At 39.3% G+C, this 5,990-nt stretch overlaps 1 non-coding gene across 1 annotated transcript; it reads left to right on the top strand.

The window, feature by feature from the left end:
- The first annotated feature begins 4,807 nt into the window (after positions 1–4,807).
- Positions 4,808–4,937, top strand: LOC129402963 (small nucleolar RNA SNORA72). The gene has a single exon (XR_008628973.1). It is a non-coding gene; the product is annotated as a small nucleolar RNA SNORA72 (small nucleolar RNA).
- The last annotated feature ends 1,053 nt before the right edge of the window (positions 4,938–5,990 follow it).

Genomic DNA, 5,990 nt, shown 5'->3' with positions numbered 1-5,990 from the left:
CTGTTCATCAGAATGTGTGTGGTGTGGTCCCTGCTCTGCCTTCCTCGGACACATTTCGAAATGGCCTTTTCCCTGGAGCGTTCGAGTCACACCTGAAGGTTGTGAACCCAACTGCCTGACTGCAAGAGTGGGGTGGTTGCTGAAAAGATCTCAAATTCATCAGCCAATTGCACCTGTCAGGTGACAGGCTGGGTGCAGTCTGGCTGCCCTGGTGACATCGTGGGCTCCGCCTGTGAGCTGGGCTCCCAGCCAGTCTTCCTGAGCTCCCGGAACCTTGTTCTAAACATGAACTCCTGAGCTCAATAGCATCAGTGCGATTCCTGAGTGAGTAAATTGAAAAAGAGTGTCTTTAAAAAAAAAAACAAATAACCTTCAATAAATATAACTTGCCCCACCATCACCAGAAGGATAAGGACCATCTTGGTTTTACTGAGATGATAAATTATGTGAAATAGACACGGGCCTGGAGCGAGAGCTCACTGGGCAGAGTGTGTCCTCTCCTCTGCATAGTGGAGGTGTGGTTTGATCCACAGCACTGCACGACCCCCAAGCACTGCGGGCGAGCAACCCCCAAGCACAGAACCAGGCAACACTGGGAATGGCTGAGAAACAGACAAAAAGAGACATGGCAATGGCATAAGCGCTCTCTCTCTCTCTCTCTCTCTCTCTCTCTTTCTCCCACCTTTCATCTTTCTTTCTCTCTTTCCCTCCCTCCCTCCCACTCTTTCTCTATCTCCACTCTCTCTCTCTCCCCCCTCCCTCTCCCCCCTCTCTCTCCCCTCCCCACTACACACACTCAGTTATTTTTTTTTTGGAGCCATCATTTTTTATTTTGGAAAGATAGTCCAAATATTTACTGCCCAGGGGCCACAGAGATAGTATGTACACTCTGCCTTAAACTCTACTGACCCAGGTTCGATTCTTAGCTATGTCCTCCTGAGCCCCATCAGAAGTGATCCTTGAGCACTGAGCCAGAAGTAAGCCCTGAGCACTGCCAAGTGTGGCCCCCAAACAAACAGAATTACCACCCAAAGTTAAAACAAAACAATAATTATAAAATATTGGAGAGACAAGGAAAAAAAAAGAAAAACAAAAGTAGTCATTAAAAACATTATAAATTATGGTGCTAAATGTATCCTTAAATTATGAAAAGGAACATTTAACTATCTTCTTGTTCCAACTCTTCCAATATTCCTCAAGATATTTGTAATAGCACACAATCACTGTCTTTTCCCATTGGGATTTTTACCTCAATCAGACTTTGCTATTGGTCTAACTTATAATTTCTTCAGTGTTGAAATTGGGGGCTGGCATATTTAGCCACTTGTGCTGTGACTGAATATTTACACCCGTCCATAGGATATGGGTTCCCCTGACACTGAACCATTGAAATTTGAAGGGCCGAAATCTTTTCAATCAAGCACACTACGTGCCTCTACTTTAGTCTCCTTAGTAAATGTGTCTTGTATTGGCAGACATCCAGTTCCCATCAAAAAGACAGTTAGGAAAATTCATATTTGAAAAACAGCCTCTAAGACTGTGTTTCCCAACTTGAATTATGCTATAGACTGGCAAAATTTAAACTTTTTACAACAGACACAACAATTTAGGGAGTGAAAAGGAAAGCAATCAAGTTACTGAGGACAGGTTTAAGAGGAGAAACGACCGTTGAATGGAAGAATTTTCCTGCCAGAGTTGAGTTTGGGGCTGGCAACTAAATTTAAGCTATCTGGTCTTAATTAGTGAGAATGTGGTAAGCTGTAAGATGTGTCACTTGGTGTTTATAATTAGGAGAAATATACGGAATATTGAATACATTCCTTTTAAGATATAAGAAAATTTGGAGTCAACTTATTATTCTTATATTTGTAAATTATTTCTCGTATAAACGTGATTTTAGAAATGGGAGCATATATCTGCTTTTCTATCGTATTGAAAATGCCACTTATTAAAGACATTCTTTACAGCCAAGGTGTAAAGGAGGGGCCAGAGTGCTAGTACAACGAGTGGGGCGTTTGCTTTGCACAAGGCTAATCTGGGTTCAATCCCAACATCCCACTTGGTCACCGGAAGCCCCCCCCACCAGTGATTCTTGGGCGTAGAGCCAGGAATAAGCCTTGGGCACTGCTGGGTGTGGCCCCAAACAAAAACAAAAAAGCGGTAAGGGATCTGGTGTAGAAAAAAAGAACTTGAGAAGCAGAAATCTAGTGAGGGGGGTATGGCTGATGCGTTGTGTGCGCCCAGCCCCCTCTCAACGCTTGGCAGCAGTGTCCAGCGCCAGCGTCCAGCAGGTGATTCACTTGCTTTTCACGTGGCTGACTTGGGTTCGATTCCGGCACTACATAGAGTCCCCTGAACCCCGCCAAAGTGATCCTAGAGGACAGAGTCAAGAGTAAGCCCTGAACAAGACCCCTCGCCCCACAAAATAATTCAATCTCTACCCCTGGCACTACTCAGTAGCCCGAGCAAGCCCTCAAAGCCTGAACGCTACTAGGGTGGCCCTGGAAACCGTGGCTTGTCAATTCTCTTGCGTCACAAGGAAGGTCCCCACGCAGGAAGGAATTCAAGGATTTCATGACTTGAGCTCTGTCCTTCACCAGAATAGGATAACGATCCCAGGCACACTCCGTGAACAATAGGAGTTCCCCTCGGTGGAAACATTTCTACCGGTTTTGCGTTCATGTGGGTGAGTAAAAATCCTCTTGTTTAAAATTATACATTAATTTTATAAACAGTATTTTTAATGCATTCTCTTTTGTTGTATGAACATTAATTAATGTTGTCTTGTTCCTTCAATGGTTATTTCAGCCACTGAAGTTTATAGTCTACAAATATTTATTGTTTACACATATAAAATTATCCCTATAGAACGTGAATCTGACCACAGTGTATTCATTGCTTCTTTTTCAGGCTTTACGAGTCATAATACTATAATATGCTAGTTCATATAATAATCAATATTACAATCCTCACACTGTGCTGTTTTTTTTTCTTTTTATTTTTCTTTTAGAAGTTTAACGATAAAAGCATCTTATATACATTAACTCAGTATAACCCCATTCCACACATTTGGAGATTTGGAGCCATTATTTTGTCCCCTAGGCCTGCAATATAAATCAATGATATTTCTGGCTAGGTTATTTGAAGTATTTTACCAAACTCTCAGAAAATTAAACATTTCCTTTAATCTATACTCTTGTGCTTTATTTTGAATACTTTCTAAAGCTCTTCAAATTCACTGTTTTTTCCGTAGACATTTCTGTAATGTCTAATTTGATATTAATCTCAATTCATATAATTTTTCCTTCTACCACATTATAAATTTAATCAATAGAATAATTTAGTTTCTTTTAATATTTTCTACACCTCTAGCTAACATGATCTATGTTATCTCAGTTTCTGACTATGGAATGTTGTTACAAGTTGTAATGATTTTGTCTGCCATTTCCAATGTCTACATAATTTTCTTCAATTTTGATAGATTTTTCCTTAATTATGGGTTACATATTCTTGGTTTTTGATTTTCTTGTAAATTTTTATTGAGCTCTTTGGAGGAAAATCATTTCTTGTTAAATGTTCTTAAACTTTAGCGTGGAGAAAGTGAAGTTATTTGTAAATAGCATGATTTTTTTGTGTTCTATCTTTTAACTTTGTGGGTATTTCCTGAATATGCTTGGATTCAGCTACAGAAAATTAACAAGAGGTGTCTTTATTCTTTGGACAGTTATTCTTCATGTTGCACTGAAACATATTCTCATTTTGCTGATTGGAACATATTCCTCAAATTCATACTGTATGTTATTACACAATTTTCCAGAAAACTATTTCTAATATATGTGAAAAATATGTCACAGCATCTAACCCTTTTAAGTTCTGCAGTAAGTGACTATTTCTTTTTTAAGATATTTTCCCAAACATACTTGATGACTTTTTAAAACTATTATTTTAAATCAGTTATTAATATTCTGTAAACTAATTACCTTTACCTATGACCTGTAGAGTAAAATCTGAGTCACATTAAATTGGAGTATCACATTTAGGTTACAAGAACAATAAGTAAATAAGATCAAGTAAATAAAAGAGTAAATTAAGTAGCCATACTCAATACAGCCGTGTTGGCTACTCTTTACAACGAGCAAGGGAGAGACACAAAATTGTTCAGATAGGGATAAAGGAGGAAAAATGCCAAGCTTACTCAAACCACTCTCACTTAGGTAAAGGATTATCACATGCTCAACTAATTCCTGGGCAAGAAATAGGAGGCCTTCATTGACAATTGGTCAGCCAGATTAAAATATCCCACTTATGAAACCTCTAAGTTAGAGAATGCTAGGGCTACACTATCTCTGGGTTTCAGCCCGGTGCATGTAGGAAGGCATGGTAGAAATGAATGAACCTTCAGGAGGAAGGAGAGTGAGTTAAAAACAGCTGGCAAGGCTGCCTTAAAGACATGTGGGATTGCAATTTTTTTTCATATATTCACCTATTATTATTATTATTGTTATTATTATTATTATTATTATTTGCTTTTTGGGTCACATACAACAATGCTCAGGGGTTATCCTGGCTCTGCACTCAGAAATTACTCCTGGCGGTACTCGGGGGGGCCATATGGGATGCTGAGGATCGAACCCGAGTTGGCTGTGTGTAAGGCAAATGGCCTACCCTCTGTACCATCTCTCTGGCCCTATATTCACCTTTTAAATATTAGTAAGCCTATGATGTATGAGGATTTTTTAAAGTTAATGTCCTCCAGCTCTAGAACTGAATCCCTTAGGTTTTCATTTGTTTATTTCTAGATTATTTACTGTGAATATCTTCATAGTTCGTCTTCAGTATAAATCGGTCAGGCTAAGCACTCATGATGGTATATGCAGACAGATGTTCCCAGGACTAGTTCTTTCCCCAGATCCATTTTATAATTGTTGCTGATAAGCAAGTCTAATTCATATGCTGCATCTTCTGTGGAACATGTCTGTGACTTTGGGATTCTCATCTGGAGACACAAGAGTACACCTCACAGAGCTAATGTGATGATTTTTAAGAGCACCACTGCTCGTCTGATAATTAATAGTTACTGTTGAATGAATTTCAAGAAGACAGAGAAAAAAAAGAGAATATAAATCATAATCTAGGTGCCTAAGTAGCATATTCTGTATTCAAGATAAAGTAATATTTCTCTGCATGCTGTTCAAAGATGGCATAGGATTTTTCATAGTACATGTATCAAATTCTGTTTTGACAAAACTTTCTTTTCTTTTTTTTTTTTTTTTTTTTGCTTTTTGGGTCACACCTGGCGATGCACAGGGGTTACTCCTGGCTCTGCACTCAGGAATTACCCCTGGCCGTGCTCAGGGGACCATATGGGATGCTGGGATTTGAACCCGGGTCGGATGCGTGCAAGGCAAACGCCCTACCCGCTGTGCTATCACTCCAGCCCCAAAAACTTTATTTTCTTACACTGCTACTTACCCTTTCTACAAAGTGGAGCTTTTTGCTATCCAAGCATAACACTTGGAATTTATATTTATATTTTAGTTATTGTGGTTTTGGTGTCCACCAGCTACCAGATTCTGCATTTTTGGCACTCTGGGGTCCCAATTGGGGTCCTGGGGTTAAAATCCAGATTGGTCATGTGCAAGGTAAGTATTCTATCGGCGTACTAGCAGTCTGGTTCTGAAATTTATGTTTTCAACTGTATGATCATTGTAGCAAATTGTTTTTTAATCTTGAATTCCTTTTAGATTCGGGATGCATGTACATTTACAGCTCTAACCAACTTTTATACTGCTATTAATCTCTTTACTCTAATATGCAACCTGAAGTATATTGAGACTTATACTAAGTATAAGTACACTAAGTATAAGTATAAGTATAAGTATAAGTATAAGTATAAGTATAAGTATAAGTATACTGTCTTCCCCGGGGCCCCTTGGAGGGGGTGGGCTCCAGCTTCCCTCCCTGCCCCGAGCAGAGCTCCCATGGCCGAA

Source organism: Sorex araneus, chromosome 2, assembly GCF_027595985.1.
Source record: "Sorex araneus isolate mSorAra2 chromosome 2, mSorAra2.pri, whole genome shotgun sequence".
NCBI lineage: Eukaryota > Metazoa > Chordata > Mammalia > Eulipotyphla > Soricidae > Sorex > Sorex araneus.
Note: the sequence above shows the minus strand (reverse complement) of the source record. Positions and strands in the feature narration are given on the sequence as shown.